The sequence below is a fragment of the Bos indicus genome, chromosome 15 (assembly GCF_029378745.1).
Source record: "Bos indicus isolate NIAB-ARS_2022 breed Sahiwal x Tharparkar chromosome 15, NIAB-ARS_B.indTharparkar_mat_pri_1.0, whole genome shotgun sequence".
NCBI classification, from domain to species: Eukaryota; Metazoa; Chordata; class Mammalia; order Artiodactyla; family Bovidae; genus Bos; species Bos indicus.
Genome location: NC_091774.1, coordinates 48,321,980 through 48,339,484, shown reverse-complemented (window position 1 = coordinate 48,339,484; position 17,505 = coordinate 48,321,980). Strand labels below are relative to the sequence as shown.

General features: G+C 39.0%; 1 pseudogene; it reads left to right on the top strand.

Moving 5' to 3' along the window:
• The first annotated feature begins 800 nt into the window (after positions 1-800).
• Positions 801-1,711, top strand: LOC109568879 (olfactory receptor 51Q1-like; annotated as a pseudogene).
• The last annotated feature ends 15,794 nt before the right edge of the window (positions 1,712-17,505 follow it).

Genomic DNA, 17,505 nt, shown 5'->3' with positions numbered 1-17,505 from the left:
GTGTCTCATTCTTGATTTCCACCCTGAACTCCTTTTAGGGAGTGTTAAAGTTCAGCAGCTGCAGTGGCTCTAATTGGATCTTTGTAGAGGTAGAACGCAAGTGCCAATTTATAGGTGACAGTATATTGTATTGCTTTTTAACTTTATCAGTCTATGCTCTCTCTTCTCCAAACTTTATTGTATCAAAGAATATCCTATAGTAATCTTTTCTCTACAGCTATTCTCTCCAACAGCGATAAAACACTCCTATACTTTCCTGCTATAAGTGCATGACTGCTTTCTGGACAGATAAAAACGTCCTTAGGTTAAAAAAATGACTGATTTATGCTCTCAACTAGGTGAATGACAAGCTTTGAGCTAAAACAAGCAAAAATAATAAAGCATTTTGAGCTCATTTCCTGTTTATCTCTTTAACCAGATCTCTCTTGAAAATATATCACATGATGATTTAACATGGTTGTAGAACTTTTATGTTTTCCACTTTTCACAGATTTTGCAACAAACTCTGGTCTTGTGGCTGCCTCCTCCAGTCATGCTTTTCGTTACTGCTACTGCTACTGCTAAGTCACTTCAGTCGTGTCCGACTCTGTGTGACCCCATAGACGGCAGCCCACCAGGCTCCCCCGCCCCTGGGATTCTCCAGGCAAGAACACTGGGGTGGGTTGCCATTTCCTTCTCCAATGCATGAAAGTGAAAAGTGAAAGTGAAGTTGCTCAGTCATGCCTGACTCTGTGTGACCCAATGGACTGCAGCCTACCAGGCTCCTCCATCCATGGGATTTTCCAGGCAAGTGTACTGGAATGAGGTGCAGTTGCCTTTTGGTTACTAACTCCACCCAAGTCCCCTTCTACTTCATCCTCATGGGCATGGCCATCTTTCATACCTGGATTTCCATCCCATTCTGCTGTCTGTACACTATCTCTATTGCAGGCAACACTACCTTACTGGCTGTCATCAGGGCAGAGCCCTCTCTGCATGAGCCCATGTACTTGTTTCTTTCCATGTTGGCCCTAACAGACCTGGGACTTAGCCTCACTGCTTTGCCTACACTCATGAGGATCCTCTGGTTCAATGCCTCAGAGATCAGCTTTGAGGCTTGCTTTATTCAGTTCTTCTTCCTCCATGGATTCTCCTTTACGGAATCTTCTGTGTTGTAGGCCATGTCTTTTGCCACCACGTGGCCATTTGCCACCCTCTCCATTATTTTTCCATCCTCACCAAGAAGGCAATCTGCAGAATAGGTCTAGCCATCATTTGCCACTATCTTCTGGCTGTTCTTCCTGCATTGTTTCTGTTGAAAAGGCTCCCCTTTTATGGCTCCCCTCATCTCTCCCACTCCTACTGCCTCCATCAAGACATTATTCACCTGGTGTGTGCTGACACCACTACAAATAATGGGTATGGATTTGTTCTAGCTCTGCTTATTATCGTACTGGACCCCTTGCTCACTGTGCTGTCCTATGCACTCATCCTGGGACACGTCCTCAGAATTGCCTCCCAGGTTGAAAGGCTCCGGGCCCTCAGTAACTGTCTGTCCCACATTTTGGCTCTTTTGGCCCTTTACATACCCATGGTTGGTGTGTCCATGACTCACCGCTTTGCCAAGCATGCTCCCCGAGTTGTACATGTCAGTATGGCCAGTGTCTATGTACTAGCACCTCCTGTGATGAACCGCATTATCTACAGTGTTAAAACCAAACAGATCCGTTGAAGGATCTTTGATCTCTTTGCTCATAGACAGTTGGAATAGAGTGTTGAGAAGTGGGCTTTTGGTACTACTTTGTAAAATAATAGTTTGAGAAACTTGAAAAATTATGATTTGGATGTCTAGTCATGTATGAATCAGGAAGCAGGGTTGGGAGTTAAATACAATATTATGTTCATTGGATTTGTAATTTAAGCTAAGTTGAACCACCTGCATGTGGCAGAGCTGCTTCATTTACACGCACTTTTTGCACGCTAAGTTCCTCAACATTTGTATCCTGGAATTGCCAAGCTTCTAGTTCAAGATGTGAAATATGTTATAGAGTGAACTACCTGAGTTAGGTAACCCTTCAAAAGTCCTTCAAATGGGGACATCCTGTTTTCAACAGTGTCTCTTCTTGTGAAGCTCTCCCCTAACATGTACATGAAGCCGCTAAGTTGCTTCCATTTACACTGTTTCTTCTCGGAAAATGCCCTGAGAAGTAATTCTGGATTCAAAAGAAAACACAAAACAAAACAAAAACTCACTAGGCATCAAACGTGGGGTCTCTCATGATTCAATATAAGTTCTAGGGTTTCTCCTTCTCACCTCTCAGCTTCTAAGTGGCAATTATTTCATCTTGTATTTTTTAGACTTTAGATGTGTACTGGGACATTAATTTGGGAGATGGGTATTCACAGTGAAAATTTGTTAAGAAGGAGATCAGAAGAACCTTGGAAATAAACTGGCTTCCTTTTACGGGTTCGTTCATTCATTCATTCATATACTTTTACTTGCTTTTCTTGTTTTTTGGGCTAGGACCTACAGTTCAATGATGAACGAATGTTGACATGTTCCTTGATATGTTCCCAGTCAAACAGAGAATGTATTCAATATTTAACCATTAAATATGATGTTAACTGTGTGCTTTTTCTTATTTAGCTTGAGCAGATTGGTATCTCTAATTTAATACTACCATGACTGGATAGTAGATTTGGTGTAATGCATTTCTGCCTACATTGAAATGAGCATGTGATTTTTACCCTCTTGTTTCTTATTTAATTCAACTACACTTGCAGTTTTACAACTGCAATATCTTAGTATTTTTTCTGTACTTAAAGCCTATGTTGATACCTTGAATTTTTTAACATGGTATTTAGTATGTATCCATACTTTAAAATACAACTAGTCTTAATTTTGTGATTCTCTTAAGCCAAAACTTCATCTGTTTTTTGATTGATTATCATTTTTAGTTTTGGTTTGGCCATAAAAATCTATTTCTATTTGTCTTCATCTAGTGCATGTTAAATATAAAGTTATTTTCTTTTATATGTTCCATACTTGATATAATGGCTGCTGTGAATTCCTTGTCTATTACATTCAATATCTGGATTATTTTGGAGCTGATCCCCACAGATTATTTTTCTCTGGAATATGCACCACATTTCTAGTTTCATTTTATGTTGAGTACTCTTAAATTGTATCTAAAATTCCCTCAACCATGTTTTGAATAAGATGTTGAGATTCTGGATTCTGTTTATATCTCTGAAGAATTTGACTGATTTTTATTCAGATAGTTAACTCATGGAACTCAAATTCTCAATTCACCCCTGCATTTTGAAGCACCTAATATCTTTGTTCGGTTTTGTTAGCCTTACATAGGCTGTTTGATACCTGTCTCAAATATGTACAGTTCAGATATTCACTGAGTTTATATGCACAAATTTGTATTCTTCTTGATCTTTTACATGTATTTTCCTACCACGTTCTAGATAATCTGGCAGCTCCAAAATATTCCTTTTGTTTTTCAAACCAGTAAGTCTGTATGTTTTTTACTGAGTTTTAACTGACCCATCTCCTATCAATAGAGATCTCTGTAAAGCTAAAAGTCATAAAACAAAGAAACTCCCTCAATAATGTTCTCTTTTTCTAAGTAAGTGTAATGTTTCTCTAAGTACACTGTACTTACCTTTCTCTTTTGTCACAATGGCACCCCACTCCAGTACTCTTGACTGGAAAATCCCATGGATGGAGGAGCCTGGTCGGCTGCAGTCCATGGGGTTGCTAAGAGTCAGACACGACTGAGGGACTTCACTTTCACTTTTCACTTTTATGCATGGGAGAAGGAAATGGCAACCCACTCCAGTGTTCTTGCCTGGAGAATCCCAGGGACGGCAGAGCCTGGTGGGCTGCTGTCTATGGGGTTGCACAGAGTTGGACACAACTGAAGCGACTTAATGGCAACAGCAGCAGCAGTGCTTTCATAGTTAAAAAAAAACACATTTGTTCAAGGTTTATAATGTTGATCTATGGGTTAAAGGTGTCATTTTGTTAGAATAAATACCTTTAGTCATTGAAATACATAGTCTTATCTATAGTTGAATTGCTGGATTGTACGGTATATTGTAATACAAACTGTCACATTGTGTTCAAAGTGGTTGTAACACTGCATCCCCTCATACTTAAGGAAGACGACAATGATGATATGGAGTATGGTGGTTAATGCAGAGATATTCAGATGTATTTTTAGGTATATTATACAATCAAAGTTGGAGGGGATTTGAGAGAGTGAAGTCACATTGGTTATATGACAAATACAGCAGAGGGGTACTGTTTTCAATGTTGAAAAGAAATGAGCTCCCTTATCCAAATGTATTTTCTCTGTCCAATTCTCTTCCCACTTCTTCTACAGATCCAATATCCATCCTTATACTCTTTCTTTGACTCTCTGAACTGACCCAGTTTCCTTGGTTGATAATTTGCTTGTTTGTGTTATAAAGCATTAGATTTATAAGCCTCCAGAAGGCTCTGCACAAGCTGGAATCAAGATTGCCTGGAGAAATATCAACAACCTCAGATACGCAAATGACACCACCCTTATGGCAGAAAGCAAAAAAGAGCTTAAGAGCCTCTTGATGAAAGGCAAAGAGGAGAGTGAAAATATTGGCTTAAAACTCAATGTTCAGCAAACTAAGATCATGGCATCCAGTCCCATCACTTCATGGCAAATAGATGGGGAAATGATGAAACAATGAGAGACTTTGTTTTTTTGGGGGGGGGCCTCCAAAATCACTGCAGATGGTGACTGCAGCCATGACATGAAGACACTTACTCCTTGGAAGAAAAGCTATGATGAACCTAGATAGCTTATTAAAAAGCAGAGACATTACTTTACCAACAAAGATCTGTCTAGTCAAAGTTATGGTTTTTCCAGTAGTCATGTATGGATGTGAGAGGTGGACTATAAAGAAAGCTGAGCACCAAAGAATTGATGCTTTTGAATTGTGGTGTTGGAGAAGACTCTTGAGAGTCCCTTGGACTACAAGGAGATCCAACCAGTCTACCCTAAAGGAAATCAGTCCTGAATATCCATTGGAAGGACTGATGCTGAAGCTGAAACTCTGATACTTTGGCCACCTGATGTGACTCATTGGAAAAGACCCTAGTTCCGGGAAAGATTGAAGGTGGGAGAAGAAGGAGACAACAGAGGATGAAATGGTTGAATGGCATCACCGACATGATGGACATGAGTTTGAGCAAGCTTTGGGAGTTGGTGATGGACAGGGAAGCCTGGCGTGCTGCAGTCCATGGGGTCACAAAGAATCCGACATGACTGAGTGACTAAACTGAACTGAACTAAGGCTCTGTATTTAACCTCCAGTCATTAAATGTCATGCCTAGAGAGGAATCCAGTGAAATATTTCTCCCTTTGGCCCTCCCTTTTCTCCTTTGAGAAAATCTTAGGCCAAAGTAAGAGTTACTGTGGTTAAATTGTGGTAGTGGAGACAGATTAAATAACAATCTTGTAAATTTTAGAAAGAAAAGAGGAGATAGGAATAATTATTGGCCAGTCCTTCTCAAAAGAACCACATTTTGTTCATAATACCATAAAAATTGCTGAATTTCATTATGTGATACAGCAATTGTGTTTACATGAAGAAGAGTAGATAGATGCGTTATCATCAAGATGTTCAGTTCAGTTAAATTGTAGTCACATTTACATCTGTAGAACTGTATTTTTCACTCTTTTATACACCTTAGGCATTATTCAGTAAAATAAAGTCCTTATCTGACTTCATGAAACTTAGAGTTGGGGGCGCAATGTGGGGCTGTGTTGGAGATGACTAATGACAGTGTTCGGAGAAGTCAATGACACCCCACTCCGGTACTCTTGCCTGGAAAATCCCATGGACAGAGAAGCCTGGTGGGCTGCAGTCCATGGGGTCACTAAGAGTTGGACACGACTGAGTGACTTCACTTTCACTTTCACTTTTCACTTTCATGCATTGGAGAAGGAAATGGCAACTCACTCCAGTGTTCTTGCCTTGAGAATCCCAGGGACGGGGGAGCCTGATGGGCTGCCGTCTATGGGGTTGCACAGAGTCGGACACGACCGAAGCGACTTAGCAGCAGCAGTAGCAATGACAGTGTTAGTAAAGAGCACTGTCCCCACTGTGCTTCACTTCCTTAGCTTCCACCAGGTGGTGTCAGTGGTAAAGAACCCTTCTGTCAATGCAGGAGATATAAGAGATGGGGGTTTGATCCCTGGGTCTGGAAGATCTCCTGGAGGAGGGCATGGCAACCCACTCCATTATTCTTGCCTGGCGAATCCCCATGGACAGAGGAGCCTGGCAGGCTACAATCCATAGGGTTGCAAAGAGTCAGACATGACTGAAGCGACAGCACACACATGTATTTTAACTTTCTAACTCCGGTACACTGGCTGAGTTCTCACCTCTAGGAGTACTCCTACTTCTAGCCAGGACTTCCTGAGAAATTCTAGCAGTCCTCTTCCTGGAAACATTGAAATGTCAGAATTAATCTACTTTTCACAGTAATAGCCACAGCTTTCATAGGTTATGCCACATCTTGAGGTCAAATATTCTCCTGATGTACGGCAGTCATTACAAATCTCTTTCCAGAAATTCTCTTCATGGATACTAGTCTAGTTGAATGAGTCTTGGGGTGATTCTCAGTTGATAAAACTGCTCTCTCTTAATTGTTTACCTTTCCCTTTATGCCTTAGTGTCCCAGGAGGAATCTCATCTGATATAGACAAAATTCCACCTCATCCATACTATACAGTCAAAGACATCTTGGGTGTCTTATTCCAAATTCTAGCATCATTAATGTTAATACTATTCTCAGTTCATCTTTTAGGAAATTCAAAGTATACTTCAGATAACTCTATCAAAACTCCCCTTCATATCAAATTATATATACTTTTTATTCACCTATGCAATCTTACGGTCCATTCCCAATAATTCAGTGAATGCACAGGCCTTAGTCTTTCCAGTTCTGATTTTAGCAATTATCTCAGTACTTAGTGCATGTGAGCTAAGTTGCTTCAGTCATGTTTTTCTCTTTGTGACCCTGTGGACTATAGCACTACAGGCTCCTCCGTCTGTGGGATTCTCCAGGCAAGAATACTGGAGTGGATTGCCATGCCCTCCTCCAGGGGATCTTCCCAACCCAGGTTCAGTCCCAACCCAGGAATTGAATTCCTGTCTCTTACGTCTCTCCTGCATTGGCAGAAGGGTTCTTTACCATTAGTGCCCACCTGGGAAGCCCCAATACTTTATACATCAAAATAACAAAGCATAACATTTCAATCCCTTAGCTAATGCCTATTCTGTGTACTAGCAGCTGACCTACAAACACTAGCAAGAATTGGAGGACTATTGAGTATTCATTTGTCATCACTGCACAATTAGCATCTATTTTATAATTTCTCCTAATTCTCATTCTTCCACCACTAGCCAGCATCATTGAAAACCACTACCTGAAATGTATTTATATATGTAACCGAATCTTACCACATATTCTTTATCCATTCCTCTGTTAATGGACATTTACATCACTTGCATGTCCTGGCTATTGTGGATAGTTCTACAATCAAAACTGGAATTACGGAATCTTTTGGAATTATGTTTGTCTCTGGGTATATCCCCAGGAGTGGAATTATTCGATCATATAATTGTTCTACTTTTAGTTTTTTAAAGGAAGCCCTATGCTATTCTCCATAGTGGCTGTACCAATTTGCATTCCCACCAACAGTCTAGGAGTGTTCCCTTTTCTCCACACCTGATCCAGCATTTATCGTTTGTAGATTTTTATTTTTAATGACCATTCTCTCAGGTGTAAGGTGCTACCTGATTGTACTATTGATTTGCATTTCTCTGATTAGTTGTGGTTAGTTAAGCATTTTCTATGCTTCTGGCACAAAAACAGAAATATAGATCAATGGAACATGATAGAAAATCTGGAAATAAATTCATGCATGCACCTATGGTCAATCCATCTATAACAAAGGAGGCAAGGATACAATGGAGAAAAGACAGTGTCTTCAATAAGTGGTCTGGGAAACCTGGGCAGCTACATGTAAAAGAATGATATTAGAATATTCCCTAACATAATAAATAAATAAACTAAAAATGGATCAAAACCCTAATTATAAGGCCAGACAATGTAAAATTCTTAGAGGAAAACATAGGCAAAAGACTTTCACGTAATTCACAGCAATATATTTTTTAGACCACCTCCTGAAATAATAAAAATGAAAACAAAAATAAACAAATGGGACTTAGTTAAACTTAAAAAGTGTCTGCAAGGAAATGAAACATAAAACAAAGAGACAACCCTCAGAATGGGAGAAAATTTTTGCAAACAAAGTGACCGATAAGGGGTTAATATCCAAAATACACAAACAACTCATGCAGCTATATGTTCAAAAAACAAACAACTCAATAAAAAAAAAATAAAAAGAAAAAGGCAGAAGGTCTAAATATTTCTCCAGAGAAGATATACAGATAAAAGTACATTGGTAATTTAAAAATACTTATAAGCTTCTGACTCTCACTTTATATAGAACTTTCCATGTTTTCTATATACTTGATGCTTTCCGTACAAGCTGTTCTCTCAAAACTGAAAGGGAATTATTGAAATCTGCAACTGCTATTATTGAATCATCTCCTTCATCAAGGTCTTAGAGTTTTCAGAGGAAAGGTCATCACCTCCTTGCTTAAGTTTATTCCTAGCTATTTTATTATTTTTATGTGACTATAAATGGGATTTTTAAAAAATTTCTCTTTCTGATAGGTCATTATTAGTGTATAGAAAAGTAACCAATTTCAGGATATTAGTCTTGTATCCTGAAACTTTTCTGAATTCATTTATTAGTTCTAGTAGATTTCCTGGTGGAGACTTTAGAGTTTTTTTATATATTTAGTGTGGTAATCTGCAAGCAGTGTTAGTTGCTCAGTCATGTCTGACTCTTTGTGACCCTATGAACTGTAGCCTTCCAAACTCCTCTGTCCATGAAATTCTCCAGGCAAGGATACTGGAGTAGGTAGACATTCCCTTCTGCAGGGAATCTTCCCAACCCAGGGACTGAACCCATGTCTCCTGCATTGCAGGCAGATTCTTTACCATTGGGCCACCAGGGGAGCCCTGAGAATCCTATAAGTAATTGTAAATTTTTACATTTGTGAGGAAAGGTAAGCCTGATATCCCCCTACACTGCCATCTTAATGTTTCTTCCTTAAACCCTCTGTTTAGATTCATCTTTGTGTTTATTGATATTATTCTCATTGCTAGCATATAATTTGTCAATGATAATTAGTTGAACGATGTTGCCTAATGTTTTGAGAATTTTTCTCAAGACTAATATTGCTTTCATCTATTTCTATATATATTTTTAATGTATCTGACATGTGTGATCTGATGAGTATATACACCATATCTCTCCCCACAATTCTCAGGCATGTCACATCTTCAGACTTCTACCAATGTCCTTGGCTTACTTCCAGGCCAAGGTGAAATCTGAATTTGCATACTCAAGACTTCCCAGAAACTCTCAGTTGCTCTGAGGTCCTCACTTCTTTACCCCTACTTCTGCATTGCTCTGGGTATCACTGGGTCCATGAAGTTATCTGCACTTGATTAACTGAGTGGAAGAGGAGACAGGCCTCTGAAGGATGATCTCAAATACATGAAGTTCATCTCTATTCTTTGTATTTCAGATGTTTGTAAGTCACTATTTCTAGTTACACATCTGATAGAAGGTTTGCTCCCTCCATGTATTGTATCATATATATGATATATTGTCATATATTATATCATGATGATAGAAATAATTGCAAAGGAAAAGCAAATGATGGCAGTAGTTACACTGTAAACAACTTAGTTACAGCAGGTCTTTGTGATGAGAGAATATGTAAGGAAAGGGTTTATTGAAGTATGAGAGAGAGTCGTATCAAAATCAGGGCTACCATTCCATGTGAGAAGACCAGGTATGTATGCCCAAAGGCATAAGAGGTTTCAACCTATACACACTGAGGATAATTTGGGGGCATAGGAATGAAAAAGCAGGATAGATGGTGAGTCATACAAGTATCTTGGTAGAAAACGTCTCAGATCACCTTTTTGTTTAGTAAAATTAAATAATGAAAATCATTACACACATAAAGATGGAACTTGTCATGTGATATGAGTGAGTAAAGTGCTTAAAATTATCATGAAATGTTCTTTTCACCAGGTCATCAAACTCTTTCCCTTGTTTTTTCACTTGCTTTCATGTCCTTCAGTAACTTGGTTTTGGACTGCACTTGATTTATATCCTGTTAGTGTCATGTATGTCTACCTTCCTTACTCTCCCCCTTTTAACTTTCCCAATCATGCTGGGATCCATGAGCAAGAGAACCCACAGAAGCCAGGAGAAGTAGGAGCAGGCATTTCCTAACATGGCTTCAGTAATCCTGGTGAACTTACAGGAGGAAGTGACCTGCCCCATTTGCCTAGAGCTTCTGATAGAATGCTTGAGCCCTGACTGTGGGCAAAGCTTCTACCAAGCCTACATCACCACTGTTAGAAAGTGCAGCGCAAAATAGCCATGTAGGAGAAGGTCCTTGGGAAAATGGCAGAGGGCCAGAAGTACCCTGGCTTTGCGTGCTGCTGGTTGTAAAACATCTCCTGCCTTTAGCTATGCTCAGTGCCAAGATTTAATAATAAACATTAAAGATGTTGCTTGAGAAAATGGGTCATGGGACAAATACCTGGGTCATTTAGGATGCGCTGTCCTTGAAATATCTTTTACTGATTATGTCTTAACCCCGTACACGCTCTGCTGGCCATATACTCTAAGCTCTTTGTTCCTGCTTCTATAAAAAGGCTCGACTGCAGAAATAAATTTGTCAGTCCTTGCAAGAGACTGTCCGAGTGTCATTCTTTCAGATTTGTCATTTCCAAGTCCCGGGGAGAAAATCCCCACAAGTGGCGCCATGAACAGGGACTTGAAAGGAAGGCTGAACAAAGCAACGAGCACCTGCAGAAGGGGGCAAGCAGGATGGGACAACATAACAGTAAAATTCCTTTCATTTCTATAATGCATCATTTTTTTGAAACCAAAAGGTGTTAATGTTTCAAGAGATCAGTTGAATGACTGCTATCATATTTTACTGGAACAATTCATGGTTCCCAGCAGAGGGGACACTCAATCTAGACATATAGAAAAGGGTTAAAAGTAATGTTTTGCGAGCATATCAGTAAGGGTTACATGGTCACTCATAGGGGCTATCATAGAACAAATTGAAGGGCATAACGTTGATTTGGAAGTAAAGACTATTCAGTCTTTACATGAATATGAGCTTAAGGAACAAGATATGCAAGGTGCTTTGAAATATAAGAATGTTATGCTCAATCAGACACAATCCTTAGAAAAACAACTTAGAGACATATATATACAGGATGTGTCAAAACTGAAGCCACTTAGAACGGAGGTCATTTCATTCAACGGACAGCCCAAATCTGAGGTTTTCCCTTCTGCTCCGCCTGTAACAGCAGTTGCTAACTTTGCTCATACTAATCATTTCACTCCTTGGGAAATGCCTGCTTGTGCTTTCGCTTTCCCAATACAGTTTAATCAACCTGCCCAAGGCCAAAATACTTGGGCTAATCTAGATTTTGGCATGTTGTCTAACTTTAAGACAGCATGTACTCTGTATGGACCTACTTCTCCTTACTGTGTAGGATTTCTTAGAGGATGGGCTGACCATTGGATGCCATATGATTTTTTTCAAGTAGCAAAGATGATTTTAAATCCTCAAAAATTACTGCAGTGGCAAATGTAGGTTAGTGATGAGGCCCAACAACTGATAATTGACCAGCAATCTCGTGATAACCCCGCCAATTTAACTTATGATATACTTACTGGAACAGGGACCATGGCCGATGTAATTGCGCAATTAGCTAATATTACCCCTGAGATGTGGCATTTCATTAAAGAAACTGCCTGCAGGGCTTGGGCAAAGGTTGATAGCGCTAACTTTGATGGTTCATTTGTTAAGATTATTCAAGGACATGAGGAGGAATATTCTCAGTTTATAGGAAAATTAAAGGATACAATTGAAAAATCTATTAAGGATGTGACTTTACAAAATCTTATTTTAAAACAACTTGCTTTTGAAAACGCTAATGAGGAATGTCAATCCATGCTCAGACCAATTCGAGAAACTGGCTCTCTTATGGAATATTTGAAAGCATGTAAGGATATCGGATCTATGTCCCATAGAGCAAAATTGGCGGCATTAGAAACCTTTAATGTACAGAAAGCTGCTAATGCCAAATGTTTTAACTGTGGGAAGCCCGGCCATATGAAAAAACAATGCCACATGCCAACATAGGCCAGAAAAAATAATACTACTTTTAATAAGAAGAGACCCCCAGGAATCTGTCCAAGATGTAAAAAGGGGTTCCATTGGCTGAATGAATGTCATTCTAAATTTGATAAGGATGGAAACACCTTGACCCCCGGTGCACAACAAGAACAACAGGGAAACTAACAAAGGGGCCATCCTCTAGCCCCATTACAAAAGGAGGACCCAGCATTATGACGCTACAAGCAGCCACATCTAAGAGTGCTTGCATTGATATAACTAGTCCTTATGACATGGAACTAATAGAATTATACAACCCCCACAAAATTCCCACTGGATATTACGGCCCGATTCTATTCAGGACAGTGGGACTGATTTTGGGACGTAGTAGCTACACAATGAGAGGTTTAGTGGTATTGACCAGTGCTGTGGATGAAGATTATGAAGGGGAAATACATATTATGGTAAATGTTGTGAAAATTGGAAATATATACTTACAAAAAGGGGAACATTTTGCACAATTATTACTTTAGCCATATGTCAAACCAATGAAGGCATCTGATATAGTTTGGCAGGGAGGCTTTAGCAGTACCAACCTTACTGCTGCACTATCCACCTTATTAAAGGAACATCAGAAACCCATGCTCACTTTACACATATGGGAAAAAAAAATTTCACAGGCATGCTAGATACCGGAGCTAACATTTCAATCATTAGAGCTGCAGAATGGCCCCTTGATTGGGATAAGGTTATGGCTCCTTCTAGACTACTAGGAGTAAATAAAACTGATGGCACACAAACTTTTGTCAGTGCATCCTATTTACAAGTGTATGGCCCTGATCAAATTGTAGCTTATATTAAACCATATATTACTAATATCCCTATCAATTTATGGGGATGGGATTTTCTTGAACAAACGAAAGCCACAATTTCTTTGAATGAACCTTTTTAATGGGGGCCATTGAGTTAACACCGCTGCCTCTCAATTGGGAATCTGATACCCCAATATGGACACCTCAGTGGCCCCTAACTAAAGAAAAATTGGCAGCTCTTACGCAGTTAGTAAATGAACAATTACAAAAAGCTTATATAGAACCTTCATTTTCCCCATAGAACTCCCCTGTTTTTGTAATAAAAGAGAAATCAGGAAAATGGCAAATTTTGATAGATTTAAGAAATATTAATAATACCATGTTACCTATGGGGCCCTTACAACCCGGATTGCCCTCCCCTTTTATGGTACCAAAAGGATGGTCTATAGTTATTATTGACTTACAAGACTGCTTTTTTACTATACCTCTGCACCCTAAAGATAGAAAATGTTTTGCCTTTTCAGTTCCTTCTATAAATCACATGGCTCCTGTTAAAAGATTTCAATGGAAGATGCTACCTCAGGGAATGATGAACTCTCCTATCATTTGCCAATATCTCATATCTGTTTTATTACAACCTATTAGAGATAAGTTTCCTACTGCATTTATAATTCATTACGTGGATGATATACTTCTCTCTATGGAATCTGAACTCTGCAACAGTTATATAATGAAGTTACTACTGCTCTTCAAAATCAGGGCCTGCTTGTAGCACCAGATAAAATTCAATTGAAAGCACCCTTTAATTATTTAGGACATATTATGGAAGAATCTAAAATCAAACCTCAAAAAACTCAAATTTCTATGCAGTCTCTATGCACGCTGAATGATTTTCAAAAATTGCTAGGAGATATTAATTGGCTACAGCCATCTGTTGGCATCCCCACCTATGTCTTACAAAATCTATTTAAAATTTTAGAGGGATCCCTTAACCCTAATAGCCCTAGGCAACTAACAAAAGAGGCCAGAGAAGAGCTAGCCTTAATGGAGAAACACATTCAACAATCTTTTTCAACTCGGCTAGATCATGATCAACTGGTTTCTTTATATATATTCCCCACTGAACATTCGCCCACAGCAATTATAGCTCAGCATAGCCCAATAGAATGGGTATATTTACACACTAAACAGTCTAAAAAAAATTATATCATATATTGAGAAAATAGGGCAATTAATTATGTCAGGAAGAAGCCATATACAAACTTTGACTGGATTTGATCCATATGCAATACACGTCCCCTTGACAAAAAAGGAATTGCAAATTGCCTTACAATATAAGCTGACCATGCAAATGGCATTAAATGATTTTCAAAATGTTATCTCATTTCATTTGCCGAAAGGAAAATTATGGGACTTTCTACAATGTACTAAATTCATTATAACTAATATCACTGCATCCCAGCCTATTTCCAATGCACCCACCTATTTCATTGATGGCAACAAGAAAGGCATAACAGGGATTGTCGGCCCTGATATCAAAGAGAAATTACCCACTACCTATTCTTCAGTACAAAGAGTTGAATTGTATGCTTTATATGCTCTTTTGTTGCTTCAACCATTATCCTTCAACATATATACTGATTCCAAATACCTTGCTTCCCTTTTTCCCGATTTTGTTACCACCTTTTTATACAACCTAGATGAAGAATTATATACTCTCTTTTCACAGACTCAAGCTTTAATTCTCTCACATACGGAACCTTTCTTTATTGCTTATATACGTGCTCATTAGGGTTTACCTGGCCCTCCAGTTGCAGGAAATGATGCTGTTGACAGTCTCATAGCTCCCATTTTTACATCTGCCAGTGACAAACATGCTAATCTTCATACCAATGCTAACAGATTGCACCCTAAATATCATATTCCTCTCACTGAAGCACGGCATATTATTAAAACCTGTGATGTCTGCGCCCCTCTGCATTTACGGACTATGATTTCAGGAGTTAATCCCTGGGGGCAACAGCCTAATTCCCTTTGGCAATCTGACTTCACTCACTGCTCCTTAGGAAAGTTTTCTTTGCTTTTTGTCTCAGTTGATACATTTTCAGGCTTTATTTGGGCAGTACCTATCTCTTCAGAGTCCAGCAAACACGCCATTTCTGCACTCTTACTCACCTTCCCCGTTATGGGGATTCCTTCAGTCTTGAAAACAGACAATGGACCTGCATTCACCTCGCATTCATTTCATTCATTTTTTTAAATTTTTATTTTATTTTTACACTTTACATAACTGTATTAGTTTTGCGAAGTATCAAAATGAATCCACCACAGGTATACATGTGTTCCCCATCCTGAACCCTCCTCCCTCCTCCCTCCCTATACCATCCCTCTGGGTCATCCCAGTACACTAGCCCCAAGCATCCAGTATCGTGCATTGAACCTGGACTGGCATCTCGTTTCATACATGTTATTTTACATGTTTCAATGCCATTCTCCCAAATCTTCCAACCCTCTCCCTCTCCCACAGAGTCCATAAGACTGTTCTACACATCAGTGTCTCTTTTGCTGTCTCGTACACAAGGTTATTGTTACCATCTTTCTAAATTCCATATATGTGCATTAGTATACTGTATTGGTGTTTTTCCTTCTGGCTTACTTCACTCTGTATAATAGGTTCCAGTTTCATCCATCTCATTAGAACTGATTCAAATGTATTCTTTTTAATGGCTGAGTAATACTCCATTGTGTATATGTACCATAGCTTTCTTATCCATTCATCTGCTGATGGACATCTAGGTTGCTTCCATGTCCTGGCTATTATCATCACAGTGCTGTGATGAACATTGGGGTACACATGTCTCTTTCCCTTCTGGTTTCCTCAGTGTGTATGCCCAGCAGTGGGATTGCTGGCCTACCTGACTTCAAGCTCTACTACAAAGCCACAGTTATCAAGACAGTATGGTACTGGCACAAAGACAGAAATATAGATCAATGGAACAAAATAGAAAGCCCAGAGATAAATCCACGCACATATGGACACCTTATCTTTCACAAAGGAGGCAAGAATATACAATGGATTAAAGACAATCTCTTTAACAAGTGGTGCTGGGAAATCTGGTCAACAAAAGAATGAAACTAGAACACTTTCTAATACCATACACAAAAATAAACTCAAAATGGATTAAAGATCTCAACATAAGACCAGAAACTATAAAACTCCTAGAGGAAAACATAGGCAAAACACTCTCCGACATACATCACAGCAGGATCCTCTATGACGCACCTCCCAGAATTTTAGAAATAAAAGCAAAAATAAAGAAATGGGACCTAATTAACCTTAAAAGCTTCTGCACAACAAAGGAAACTATAAGCAAGATGAAAAGACAGCCTTCAGAATGGGAGAAAATAATAGCAAATGAAGCAACTGACAAACAACTAATCTCAAAAATATACAAGCAACTCCTATAGCTCAACTCCAGAAAAATAAATGACCCAATCAAAAAATGGGCCAAAGAACTAAATAGACATTTCTCCAAAGAAGACATACAGATGGCTAACAAACACATGAAAAGATGCTCAACATCATTCATTATCAGAGAAATGCAAGTCAAAACCACTATGAGGTACCATTTCACACCAGTCAGAATGGCTGTGATCCAAAAGTCTACAAATAATAAATGCTGGAGAGGGTGTGGAGAAAAGGGAACCCTCTTACACTGTTGGTGGGAATGCAAACTAGTACAGCCACTATGGAGAACAGTGTGGAGATTCCTTAAAAAACTAGAAATAGAACTGCCTTATGATCCATTTCCTTCATTTTTATCAGAATGGGACATAACGCACATTACAGGAATACCCTATAATCCTCAGGGTCAAGCCATTATTGAAAGAGCCCACCGCACCCTAAAAACTCATTTATTAAAACAGAAAGGGGAAATTTGGAATAGGAGATACAATTCTTATTCTATGAACCCTCAATTATTATTATATTTAACTCTTTATTCCCTAAATTTTTTAAACCTAACAAAAAATAATTCTGACACTCATGCAGATAGACATTTTGCAGAAGACAAAAACAGCAAATTAGAAATCAATACACCAATATGATATAAGCAATTTTATCAGTGGCTGCCAGGAATCTTACGACTCCTAGGCAAGGCTTATGGTCTTGTCATTGCAGATGGAGAGGAAATCTGGGTTCCCCTTCGCCATGACCGTTACCAAGAAGGACCCCAAGACCGGACTCCCTCGGCAAGTAACAAAGCTGATGTAAAGCGTCTCATCAATGACCTTGGAGGAACCAGTGAGGAAATGCCATCATCTGAATCCTTACCCGACATGGGCTCAAGTGAAAAAC